A 13,613-nucleotide genomic window follows, 5' to 3' on the forward strand; every position below is an offset into this window, starting at 1 on the left:
GACTCCAGACAATCACGGATTATAAAGGGAAAGCCAGCCACGTCACGGACACCGACACCTCACTCTCGGATAAGCTAAACACCTTCTTTGCTTCCAGGAATACAACATCGAGCCGCCGATGCGGGCCCCCTCAAAGGCTGTGTTCTCCGTGGCCGACGTGAGTACATCTTTTAACTGTGTTAACCCTCGCAAGGCTGCCGGCCCAGTCTGCATCCCAAGCAGCGTCCACAGTGTTTACAGACATATTACATCTCTCCATATCCCAGTCTGTTGTCCCCACTTGCTTCAAGATGTCGACCATTGTTCCTGTAACCAACAAAGCGAAGGTAACTGAATTAAATTATTATTGCCCCATAGCACTCAATTCTGTAATAATGAAGTGCTTTGAAGTGTCTGTCTGTATGTGTGTTTGTGTGTGTGTGTGTGTGTGCGTGGGTGCATGTGTGCTTGTGTGAGAGAGAGAGAGAGAGAGAGAGAGAGAGAGAGAGAGAGAGAGAGAGAGAGAGAGAGAGAGAGAGAGAGAGAGAGAGAGAGAGAGAGAGAGAGAGAGAGAGAGAGAGAGAGAGAGAGAGAGAGAGAGAGAGAGAGAGAGAGAGAGAGAGAGAGAGAGAGAGAGAGAGAGAGAGAGAGAGAGAGAGAGAGAGAGAGAGAGAGAGAGAGAGAGAGAGAGAGAGAGAGAGAGAGAGAGAGAGAGAGAGAGAGAGAGAGAGAGAGAGTGATTGTGCATGTTACCAAGGTCGGTTCAATACAGCAAGCTCTCGTTAAACTCTTTTTTTGTTGTTGTTTCCAGCTACTTACGAGAGGCTAGATAAGAGAGAAGGGAAAAAGGGTGGACATTCCTTCATCCGCAAGAACCCCTTTTTATACTTCTATTGGACACATTTTAAGCTAGGCGGGATGCGGGGGCACTCCAGTACAGTAGATGGCGTTAATGCGCAATAACATTGGATGTCAGCCGCCGATAAACCCTGCAGAAGAAGGTGCAGAGGCGACAACGGTAGCTAGCTAGCCACAGACCGGTAGACAGTGTCCTAGCACACGGTTTCCCTAACTAGCCGGGGGGGGGGGGGGCGTTCATGCAGGAACCAATGGGATTCTAGAGAGGGAGTGTTCATGAAGGAACAAATGGGATGCTCGAGGGCTGCAGTTGTAGACTATTGAGTTAAGGACTATATCACCTCCACCTTACCCGACAACCTAGACCCACTACAATTCGCATACCGCCCCAAAAGATTCACGAACGACGCAATCGCCATTTCACTGCACACTGCCCTATCCTACCTGGACAAGATAAATACCTATGTAAGAATGCTGTTTATCTACTACAGCTCAGCCTTCAACACCATAGTGTCCTCCAAGCTCATCACTAAGCTCAGGGCCCTGCGTCTGAATCCCTCCTTGTACAACTTGGTCCTGGACTTCCTGAAGGGCCGACCCCAAGTGGTGAAGGTAGGCAACAACACCTCCACCACGCTGAGCCTCAACACGGGGGCCCCACAGGGGTGCGTGCTGAGCCCCTCCAGTACTCCCTGTTCACCCATGACTGCATGGCCACGCACGTCTCCAACTTAAAATTCAAGTTTGCTGACTACACAACAGTAATGATGAGACATCGTACAGGGATGAGGTGAGAGCCCTGGCGGAGTGGTGCTAGGAAAAAATAATAATAATAACCTCTCCCTCAACATCAACAAAACGAAGGTGCTGATTGTGGACTACAGGAGAAAGCAGAGAGAGCACCATCCACATCAACGGGGCCGCAGTGGAGAGGGTCAAAAGCTTCAAGTTCCTCGGCATGCACATCACTGATGACCTGAAATGGTCCCTTCACACAGACAGTGACAGCGCTACTATAACCTCATTAAATCTACACTCTGCCTGTGTTTCATCTCAGATCCTGGTGACCCAGCCTCATCTCTATAACCTCCAGCCATCTCTTTCTCTCCAGGGACAGGCATGGTGGCTGATTGTACACCAGACCCACCTCGCCTGGTGGATGTAATTTAACCTATGTCTGTGTATATACGTGTCCCTGGTCCGTGATGAGACCCAGTGTCTGTCTGTCTGTCTGTCTGTGTGTGTGTGTGTGTGTGTGTGTGTGTGTGTGTGTGTGTGTCGTGGGTGGGTGCTTGTGTGTGTGTGTGTGTGTGTGTGTGTGTGTGTGTGTGTGTAGAGAGAAGAGAGAGAGAGAGAGAGAGAGAGAGAGAGAGAGAGAGAGAGAGAGAGAGAGAGAGAGAGAGAGAGAGAGAGAGAGAGAGAGAGAGAGAGAGAGAGAGAGAGAGAGAGAGAGAGTGTGATTGTGCATGTTACCAAGGTCGGTTCAATACAGCAAGCTCTCGTTAAACTCTTGTTTTTTCATTTCTCCCTGCAGCTACTTTCGGTAGAGAGAGAATGAGAGTCGGAGAGGGGGGGATAAGGAAAAGAGGGAGGAAGATGGAGAGATGATGAGGAGAGATGATGCTCCTATTACTTTTCACTGTGAGCCCCAGAGACAGAGGGAGAGAGAAAAAGAAAGAGAGAAAGCGAGAAAGAGAGAGAGAACAGTAATAGCAATGTTCATCTCAAGACGGATGAGAGGAGTCTGATCCCTATTAGCTGTGTTTGCCCAGAGGCCACACACACACCCTCACACACATACACACACACACACCCCTACACACACACACACACCTATACACACCCTCACACACACACACACCCACACACATCCTCCCACATACACCCTCTCACACACACCCCTACACACACACATCCTCACACATTCACCCACACTGTAAATATATAATTTTTTTATTATAGCACAAGAACTCAGTTGTATTCTGGGTAATTCCACAGATTCCTGAACATACAATCAACTGATTAAATGTTCTGAATACAAAGCTTGCTTGAACTACGACGCTGTGCGTACGTGTGTGAGTGGTGCTTTAATGTGAGTGTCAGATCAAAGCTATTGTTTTAATCGGCCCTTTCCTCTGGGCCATCAGATTATTAGACATCTTAAAGAAAGAAAGACAGACAGACAGACAATGAAAGAGCTTTATATGGCTGCTGATACTAGATCAACTGTCAGCTACGGAGATGTATCTGGTGTGTGTGTGTATGTGTGCGTACGTGGGTGCGAGTGTGTGTGCATGTGTTGCTGGGGGGGGGGTTGGTACTGTGTGAAGTTGTTGAGTAGTGAGGCTATGAATAATTATCTAGTTTCATGTTATCCAGCGAATAGGCTAGTCACAGAGGTAGAGACGTCAGTATCTCTAAAGAGGATAGAATCAGAGTTTACACAGTCTCAACCCATCATTACTATTCTTAGAAAGAGTTAGATATATCTTTACATCCTTTTACTGTCAACTAATTTGTTACATAGAGCCGGTACTGCAGGGCTCCACTGCCAGATATCAATATTTATTTAGCAACACTAGATTAAATGAATTTTGGACCAGGGATCTGTGGGAAAGGTTCAGAGGTTGCTATCCAAAATATTATAAACTGGGTGGTTCGAGCCCTGAATGCTGATTCGCTGACGGCCATGGTATATCATGTATCCAAGATGGCGTAGCAGTGCGGTCACGTTCTCTGTTGTGTGTCCATGTAAATAGCCAGTTTTTTGTATTTTTTTGTATTTTACGTATATATTTCCCTATCACACTTTTCATCCTTCTACTTAAATATACTTTCCTGCAACCCGCCTCACTCAATGTGGAACGGATTCTATTATTTACTCACCTTTATCTAGAATCTCCAGTTGAAACTAGCTAGCCAGCTAACTAGCTAACTAGTTACTTGCTATTAGCCACCGTTAGCGGTTTTCACCCAGAACATCGGATTTTCTGCCGGAATAACTGAATCACTGGACCTTAACACCGGATCGCAACTAGCTAGCTGCAACCGAATGGATGTAACTGTAGGCTAATCACCACTGCCCCCGAAGCAAGCACCAGTTAGCCTTGAGCTAGCCTTGAGCCAGGCCCATATCCCGGCTATCTACCTCTTTGTCTACCGGACGGGAGTAGCCAGCTACCTAGCTAGTTGCTATTAGCCACCATTAGCGGTTTTTCACAATTGTCCGTGGCCTGCACTACCTACCAGCCAGCTCTAGCCTGGACTATTATCGGCCAGTCTGCACTGTCTGCACAGCACGTTACCAACCCAGAACATATCGGATTTTCTGCCGGAATCACTGAATCACTGGACCTTTAACACCGGATCATCGCAACTAGCTAGCTGCAACCAAATGGATGTTGTTGTTGGCTAATCAGCCTTGAGCTAGCCTCGAGTCAGGCACATCTCCCGGCTATCTACCTCTCTGTCAACCGGACGGGACCTCCTAGAGTCGACACGGAGCCCTGCCGATCCATCGTCTGTGGTTTCAACAGGCTTCGCGTTGCGACGTCCACAAAGATCCATCTGCTAGCCCCGGCCCGCTAGGACACACAAACAACAGCCGTGCTTCCTGCTCGCTGTGCTGTAGCACCAATTTGAACTGCTCTCGGACTCACATATTGCGGTTCACTGGACCTTATGATCACTCAGCTGCACAGCTGATGCCTGCTGGACTGTTCCTTTACACGGTACCCTGTCCTGTTTATCTGTTTAGCCTCAGCCCAAACTTTCATCGCCATTACCAGTTGTTGTCTTAGCTCTCTCTAATAACACCTGTGATTGCATTATGCCTCTCTCCCATGTCAATATGCCTTGCCTATTGCTGTTCCAGTTAGTTATTATTATACAATTTCACTGTAGAACCCCAAGTCCCTCTCAAACTGTCTCAAATAGCTCCTTTGTTCCACCCCCCATACACTCAATCGGTGCCTCCAGTGATGCTATCTCTTTCATTGTTACCCAACGCTTAGGTTTACCTCCACTCTACTCATTTCCTTTCATATCCTTGTCTGTACATAATGCCCTGAATCTATTCTACAACGCCCGGAAATCTGCCCCCTTTTTCTCTGTACCCAACACACTAGAAGACCAGTTCTTAAAGCCTTTAGCCGTGTCCTTATTCTAGTCCTCCTCTGTTCCTCTGGTGATATAGAGGTTAACCCAGGCCCTGCAGCCCCCAGTATCACTCCTACTCTCCAGGAGCTATCATTTGTTGACTTCGGTAACCGTAAAAGCCTTGGTTTTCTCCACGTTAACATCAGAAGCCTCCTTCCTAAATTTGAGTTATTCACTGTGTTAGCACACTCCGCCAAACCTAATGTTCTAGCAGTGTCTGAATCCTGGCTTAGGAAGGCCACCAAAAATCCAGAAATGTCCATCCCCAACTACAACATTTTCCGTCTAGATAGAACTGCGAAAGGGGGTGGAGTTGCAATCTACTGTAGAGATAGCCTGCAGAGCTCTATCATACTATCCAGGTCTGTGCCCAAACAGTTTGAGCTTCTACTTCTAAAAATCCACCTTTCCAGAAATAAGTCTCTCACTGTTGCCGCTTGCTACAGACCCCCCTCAGCCCCCAGCTGTGCCCTGGACACCATATGTGAATTGATTGCCCCTCATCTATCCTCAGAGTTCGTATTGCTTGGTGACCTAAACTGGGATATGCTTAACACCCCGGCCATCCTACAATCCAAACTAGATGCCCTCAATCTCACACAAATTATCAAGGAACCTACCAGGTACAACCCTAAATTAGTAAACATGGGCACCCTCATAGATATCATCCTGACTAACTTACCCTCTAAATACACCTCCGCTGTCTTCAACCAGGATCTCAGCGATCACTGCCTTATTGCCTGCGTCCGTAACGGGTCCGTGGTCAAACGACCACCCCTCATCACTGTCAAACGCTCCCTGAAACACTTTAGCGAGCAGGCCTTCCTAATTGACCTGGCCCAGGTATCCTGGATGGATATTGATCTCATTCCGTCAGTAGAGGATGCCTGGTTGTTTTTTAAAAGTGCTTTCCTCTCAATCTTAATTAAACATGCCCCATTCAAAAAATTCAGAACTAAGAACAGATAAAGCCCCTGGTTCTCCTCAGACTTGACTGCCCTTGACCAGCACAAAAACATCCTGTGGCGTACTGCATTAGCATCGAATAGCCCCTGCGATATGCAACTTCTCAGGGAAGTTAGGATCCAATATACACAAGCAGTCAGGAAAGCAAAGGCTAGCTTTTTCAAACAGAAATGTGCATCCTGTAGCACTAACTCCAAAAAGTTTTGGGACACTGTAAAGTCCATGGAGAATAATAGCACCTCCTCCCAGCTGCCCACTGCACTGAGGCTAGGAAAAACTATCACCACCGATAAATCTAAAAAAATCGAGAATTTCAACAAGCATTTTGCTTACGGCTGGCCATGCTTTCCACCTGGCTACCACTACCCCGGCCACCAGCTCTGCACCCTCCACTGCAACTTGCCCATGCCTATGGCAGTCTCTATGGGGGTGCCACAGGGTTCAATTCTTGGGCTGACTCTTTTCTCTGTGTATATCAATGGTGTCGCTCTTGCTGCTAGTGACTCTCAGATCCACCTCTACGCAGACGACACCATTTTGTATACATCTGGCCCTTCATTGGACACTGTGTTAACAAACCTCCAAATGAGCTTCAATGGCATACAACACTCCTTCCGTAGCCTCCAACTGCTCTTAAACACTAGTAAAACTAAATGCATGCTCTTCAATCAAACACTGCTGGCACCTGCCCACCCAACTAGAATCACTTCTCTCGACGGGTCTGACCTAGAGTATGTGGACAACTACAAATACCTAGGTGTCTGGTTAGACTGTAAACTCTCCTTCCAGACTCACATTAAGCATCTCCAATCCAAAGTAAAATCTAGAATCGGCTTCCTATTTCGCAACAAAGCCTCCTTCACTCATGCTGCCAGACATGCCCTCGTAAAACTGACTATCCTACCGATCCTTGACTTCGGCGATGTCATTTACAAAATAGCCTCCAACACTCTACTCAGCAAATTGGATGTAGTCTATCACAGTGCCATCCGTTTTGTCACCAAAGCCCAATATACTACCCAACACTGTGACCTGTACGCTCTTGTTGGCTGGTCCTCACTACATATTCGTCGCCAAATCCACTGGCTCCAGGCCATCTATAAATCACTGCTAGGCAAATCCCCGCCTTATCTTAGCTCATTGGTCACCATAGCAACACCCACCCGTAGAATGCGCTCCAGCAGGTATATCTCACTGGTCATCCCCAAAGCCAACACCTCCTTTGGCCGCCATTCCTTCCAGTTCTCTGCTGCCAATGACTGAAACGAACTGCAAAAATCTCTGAAGCTGGAGACTCTTATCTCCCTCACTAACTTTAAGCATTGTCAGAGCACCTTACCAATGACTGCACCTGTACACAGCCCATCTGAAATTAGCCCACCCAACTACCTCATCACCATATTGTTATTTATTTTGCTCATTTGCACCCCAGTATCTCTATTTCACATCTATCATTCCAGTGTTAATACTAATTGTAATTATTTTGCACAATGGCCTATTTATTGCCTTACCTCCATAACTTGCTACATTTGCACACACTGTATAAATATTTTCTGTTGTATTTTTGACTTTATGTTTTGTTTTACCCCATATGTAACTCTGTGTTGTTGTTTTTATCGCACTGCTTTGCTTTATCTTGGCCAGGTCGCAGTTGTAAATGAGAACTTGTTCTCAACTGGCTTACCTGGTTAAATAAAGGTGAAATAAAAATAAATAAAAATATCAGACCGTATATCACGGGTATGACAAAATATGTATTTTTACTGCTCCAATTGTTGGTAACCAGTTTATAATAGCAATAAGGCACCTCAGGGGTTTGTGATATATGGCCATATACCACTGTGTATATATATATATATATATATATATATATATATATATATATATATATATGTTGATTCAACATACAATTGTAAGGCATCCAGCTGCAATAGGATTGAGAGTTGGCTCAACATTTGGGCATATAGCTGAACCAACATACATTCTCAAGTTGAATTGTATGTTCACTTAACTTTGAATTTTATGTTGAGTAAATAATTTGATCAACCTTATTTGCATATTTCCCAGTATCAAATGTAATTCTTTATGACATTGCAATACATACATTACAAGGCCTTTCTTTAAGGGCCTAGATACACCCTAACGCAGTGGTCTAAAACATAAAGCCTGCAAGTCACATTATGCTGGCTTGACAGCGTGAGGATATCCAACAATTGGAACTTTTAACCATCAGTTGGGTATTTCTTACTCTCATACTGGGTTGACCTAGCACAGGGGTGTCAAGCTCATTCCATGTAGGGCCTAGTGTCTGCAGGTTTTTGTGTTTTGCTTTCAATTAAGACCTAGACAACCAGGTGAGGGGAGTAAGAAAAGCACTAATTAGTGACCTTAATTCATGAATCAAAAATAAGGAAAGAGCGAAAACCCGCAGACACTCGGCCCTCCGTGGAATGAGTTAGACACGTGAACTAGGAGGTGGGTATTTTTTAATCCTTAGGTTATTTTCAAGAGGCTTGGCTTATTAGGGGTGTGGCTTTCAGTTAGTGCTTATTGGCCACCTATGAGAGTAAATGTAATTCCTGTTCATCGTGTTAAGTTTACAGACTACAAATAAAAAATGTCCTTGATTGTTTTGCATTTTACACACTCTTCTATTAATATTACGATGATTTATTACATATAATAAGGTAAACAGAAATCTGCTAGGGAACTCATATACTTCTATAAGCCTCATTGAAGCTACAAAAAATGTAAATGCTCAACTTCAACATATGATAATTATTCAACAGAACAGATGAACAGGAATGACATTTACTCAATTGGGTGGCTAAAAGGAACTATCCAAAAGCCACGCCCCTACTAAACTACGCCTCCAGTCTTCTAATCTGACCCGCTGGGTTATATCTCTATAACCCAGCAGATTTTGAAGAAAACAACCCAACTAATTGACCAAACGCCTGCAACCCAGCAGTTGGGTCAACAAAACAACCCAGCATTTTTTACAGTGTACATGTGTAATTTTACTCAACAAGCTTGTTCAAATTAAGCTCACTTTGAGCAGATTTTGTTGATTCAACTACAATTGTAAGACAACCAGTTGGAATAGGATTGTGAGTTTGCTCAACATTTGGGCATTTAGCTGACCCAAAATACAGTGTTGCCTTCCAACAGACATTCAGCTCACTGTGAGCAAAGTTTGTAGAGTGAACAAATGTTCACACATCAGCTAAATCTCTTGTCCTTCTGAAGTCCACCCAACTCACACAACAATGCTGGCTAAGCAATTGGTTAAGATGGCTTTTTTTACAGTGTGTAAGGCTTCCCACTTTAAAACTACAAAATGTTCTCTCTGCCCCAAGAAAAATGTGTAGAATTGCAGGACATTAGCTTTACAACTGGAACAGTGTCTCTCTGATGCCAGAAGGGGGACCACCCAAATGTTATTTCCAAGGGGCCGAGAATTGCCATGCACTGGCCATGAACTGCCAAAAAAAGTTTTGGGAACCCCTGACATAGAGTACCACACAGCAAATTGGCTAGTTTTAGCTGGGGTAGATTTTTCAGTGTAACATTACTAGTGTTAATTCAGGTGTTAAATTGACTCTGTAAGTGTTGAATTAACACTCATTGGTGTAAAGTAACTCCAGTGTTAATAACCAGAGCTGAGTGTGAGAGTGTGATTGTGTCAGTTGTACTCTGTGGAGAGTTAACGGTCTCATCAAAACCACGCCCATCATTACCATATTTCCCAGCATGCTCTACTGCAGGTAGATTTTTTTGGGATTGTTTTTATTATCTGTGTTTTTGCAAATACATTGATTGATTGATTAATCTTATGCTACACAAACATACACAAAGCTAAATAGCATACATTTTTGTAAACTAATCCAATCAGTTACTTAGATTTATTGCACCCGTTACTGAAATGGTTGTTCCAGTTTAAATTATTTAGGTAGTCTCCTTTATGAATGTTTATAACCCTAACGGTCATTCTGAATGCAGGTTGTGGGTAAATGAAAATGTAATCTGTTGGCAATCCTAACTCCAGCTCGATTCCAATAAGAATTACACATGACTTTACAAGCCAGTATAATGTGACTTGCAGGCCTGACGTGGCCTGTAAACCATGAGTTTCAGGCAACTGTACTAGGGTATAGCCAGGCCTCAAAATAAGGCCTTTTGAGATATGTAATGTATTGTCATAAAGACTTTAAATATAATTTGCCTAGGAACTCACATGGTGAAGGCCACAGGACTGAAAATGAACGATTTCAACATCCATGTGTGGTAACTCTAATATTCACTCGGAAAGGCAAGGCATACTGGGAAATATGCAATTGGCCTCTACACCATACAGTGTTAAAACAACACCCAAAAACGAGTTACTGTAACACTACAGGTGTTAATTTCCTAACACTGAGAAAGTGTAACAGCTTCAGCACTAAGCAAAGTGTTCATTTAACACTGAAAAGTGTGGACCCGTATAGACACTGGAACAGTGTTAAATATAACACCCTCAGTGTTGATTCAACACTGGAGAATTTGCTGTGCAGGCAAACTCAGATAACATCCAGCAATACCGATCGTTAAAATGGTATAATCCCACTCGGCAGAAAGTTCAGCTTCACAGCATTCTCTGGTGATCAACCTGCTTCCTCCCTCCTCTCCTGCCACAGAGGGTGTAGGGCAGAAGATGGGAGAGGGCTGTGTAGGATAGTCAACTGTAGAATAGAGACATACCTGAAGTCATCTATGTTGGAAGTACAGACAGAGACCTCAGAGAGATGGAACTCTGAGAACATAGATGGAACTTGTGGATTGTTCCTGCTAGCAGACGGAATACTGTGTCATACTGTGATACTACTGCATGTGTCTCTGAAACTGACAGAGAATGACAGGAAATGTAGGACAACAGAAATGGGAAAGTTCCCAGAGAAACAGAAAGGGTGATGTAGAGAAACAGAGATAAAGAAAGAGACAGAAAGAGAAAGACAAACAGAGAAAAAGAGGGAGACGTGTTTTCAGAGTGTGATGAAAATGTGATAGAAATCCATGACTATTTACCTCTTTGAAAGAGAAACATATTGACACACACAAACATATACTTTAGGGTGAACTATAGACTACATGGCATGGTGTTTGTGATTTAATGACCAGTGTTTTACAGTTCTCGACTAGCCATAATGACCAGAGTCAACACTGCAGTTTGACATACTGCCTTCATTTCTCTACAGCACACACAACACACCAAACACACACACTAACTTCAAACTATAATACTTATCTTTGGGAACATAAACATCGATCAGCCGTTAGCGTTCAAGACGCTGTTTGTGTGCGTGGGCGTGTGTATGTGTCAGTGTTGGGGAGAAATGACTGGAACGAATGACTGGAACGAATTGCAAAAATCTCTGAAGCTGGAGGCTCTTGTCTCCCTCACTAACTTTAAGCATCAGTTGTCAGAGCACCTTACCGATCACTGCACCTGTACACAGCCCATCTGAAATTAGCCCACCCAACTACCTCATCCCCATATTGTTATTTATTTTGCTCATTTGCACCCCAGTATCTCTATTTGCACATCATCTCTTGCACATCTATCATTCCAGTGTTAATACTAATTGTAATTATTTTGCACTATGGTCTATTTATTGCCTTACCTCCATAACTTGCTACATTTGCACACACTGTATATATATTTTCTGTTGTATTTTTGACTTTATGTTTTGTTTTACCCCATATGTAACTCTGTGTTGTTGTTTTTATCGCACTGCTTTGCTTTATCTTGGCCAGGTCGCAGTTGTAAATGAGAACTTGTTCTCAACTGGCTTACCTGGTTAAATAAAGGTGAAAAAAAGAAAAGAAAAAAAAAGTGAACTACATGTAGTTCAACTAGTAATTTAACTACATTTTGCAGTAGCTTGGCGGTAGTTGATCTAGGTAGTGTTTTCAGTAGTTGCCATGTAGCAGTGTAGCTAACTACTGGAACTACACAATGCTCTTTTTGCAAAAAGAAATAACATTTGGGTGAAGTAGGCAACCATTTCCTTTCTTTTTCAGCATAAATCTGCCTAATACTCACTTGAAACATCATTTTTGTGTTTAATAGGCTAAATTACACAGTTTGTTAACATAAGACCACAAAGTGATCTGTTCTATTTTCATAGTAGCTTCCCCAACACTGGTATATCTGGGATAAAAATTCTGCCGTCGATCCAGACGGGGAAGGTCGTAGTGTCCCTGTCTCCATTGGAGGGGGATAATTTGTCGGTCTAGATGGGGGACAACAATGAGATTACACTTTTTAATGGACCTCCACACTGATTTCCTCTGTGGTTAAAACCAAAATGAACTCTATCCTCACCTCTCTCAATGTAGTCTGTTTTTTCCTCTCCTCTCCTCTCCTCTCCTCTCCTCTCCTCTCCTCTCCTCTCCTCTCCTCTCCTCTCCTCTTTCTACACTCAAAAAAAGAATGATTCTAAATAATACCAGATAGGGGTTCTTTGGCTTGTAACCATAGTGGAACCCTTTTTGGGGCTTTATATAAAAACCATGCTCATAAGGTTCTAAATGGAACCTGTGTGATGCTATAAAGAACCCTTTCCTAAGGTTCTATAAAGAACCATTAAAACAGGTTATACTGTATATAGCACCAACACTGGGTTCCTCCATGTTTAAAGCCCTTTGGGGTGCTATATAGAACCCTTTCTTATGGAGAACGGTTCTTTAAAGAACTCTCTGAATCTCAAAGGTTCTTTGTAGAACCATACAGGTTTTTTTCTCTGGTCAGCCATACTATATTGTTAAAATACCATAGGTGTTATTATTGTGTTAATTCACAAGTTGAATCAAGTGAGCTACCTCTGGAACAGCTGGGTGCCCTAAAGAGAAAATTGAAAACCACTGACTAATTTAGCCAACCATTCTCAATTGACACAAAGCCATACATGAGTCTTCTACAAGACACCATCACTGGCCATAGTCATATATGACATACATAGAGTTGCGCGCAAACCACGCTCAAAAATGTTCCAATGAGCCGTCGCCCCTACATTTGAATAATTACTAAAAGAGAAAATAACCCTTTTCTGAACTGTAAAGAATCATTGAAGAGCGCAAAGGGTTATTTGAGTCATTATGGTTCCACATAGAACCATCACCCTTCCCAAAGAAATCTTGAGGAACCCTCATTTTTTTGAGTGTGTCTCAGAATCGTACCTCTCATCCCCATTTTGTCATTTACAAAAACTAGAGGGGAACAGGGTCAATATCACTACTGTAACCTGGAACAGGGTCAATATCACTACTGTAACCTGGAACAGGGTCAATATCACTCATCTAACCTGGAACAGGGTCAATATCACTACTGTAACCTGGAACAGGGTAAATATCACTACTGTAACCTGGAACAGGGTAAATATCACTAATGTAACCTGGAACAGGGTCAATATCACTACTGTAACCTGGAACAGAGTCAATATCACTACTGTAACCTGGAACAGGGTCAATATCAATACTGTAACCTGGAACAGGGTCAATATCACTCATCTAACCTGGAACAGGGTCAATATCACTCCTGTAACCAGGAACAGGGTCAATATCACTACTGTAACCTGGAACAGGGTCAATATCACTACTGTAACCTGTAACAG

Source organism: Coregonus clupeaformis, chromosome 1 (assembly GCF_020615455.1).
Source record: "Coregonus clupeaformis isolate EN_2021a chromosome 1, ASM2061545v1, whole genome shotgun sequence".
NCBI lineage: Eukaryota > Metazoa > Chordata > Actinopteri > Salmoniformes > Salmonidae > Coregonus > Coregonus clupeaformis.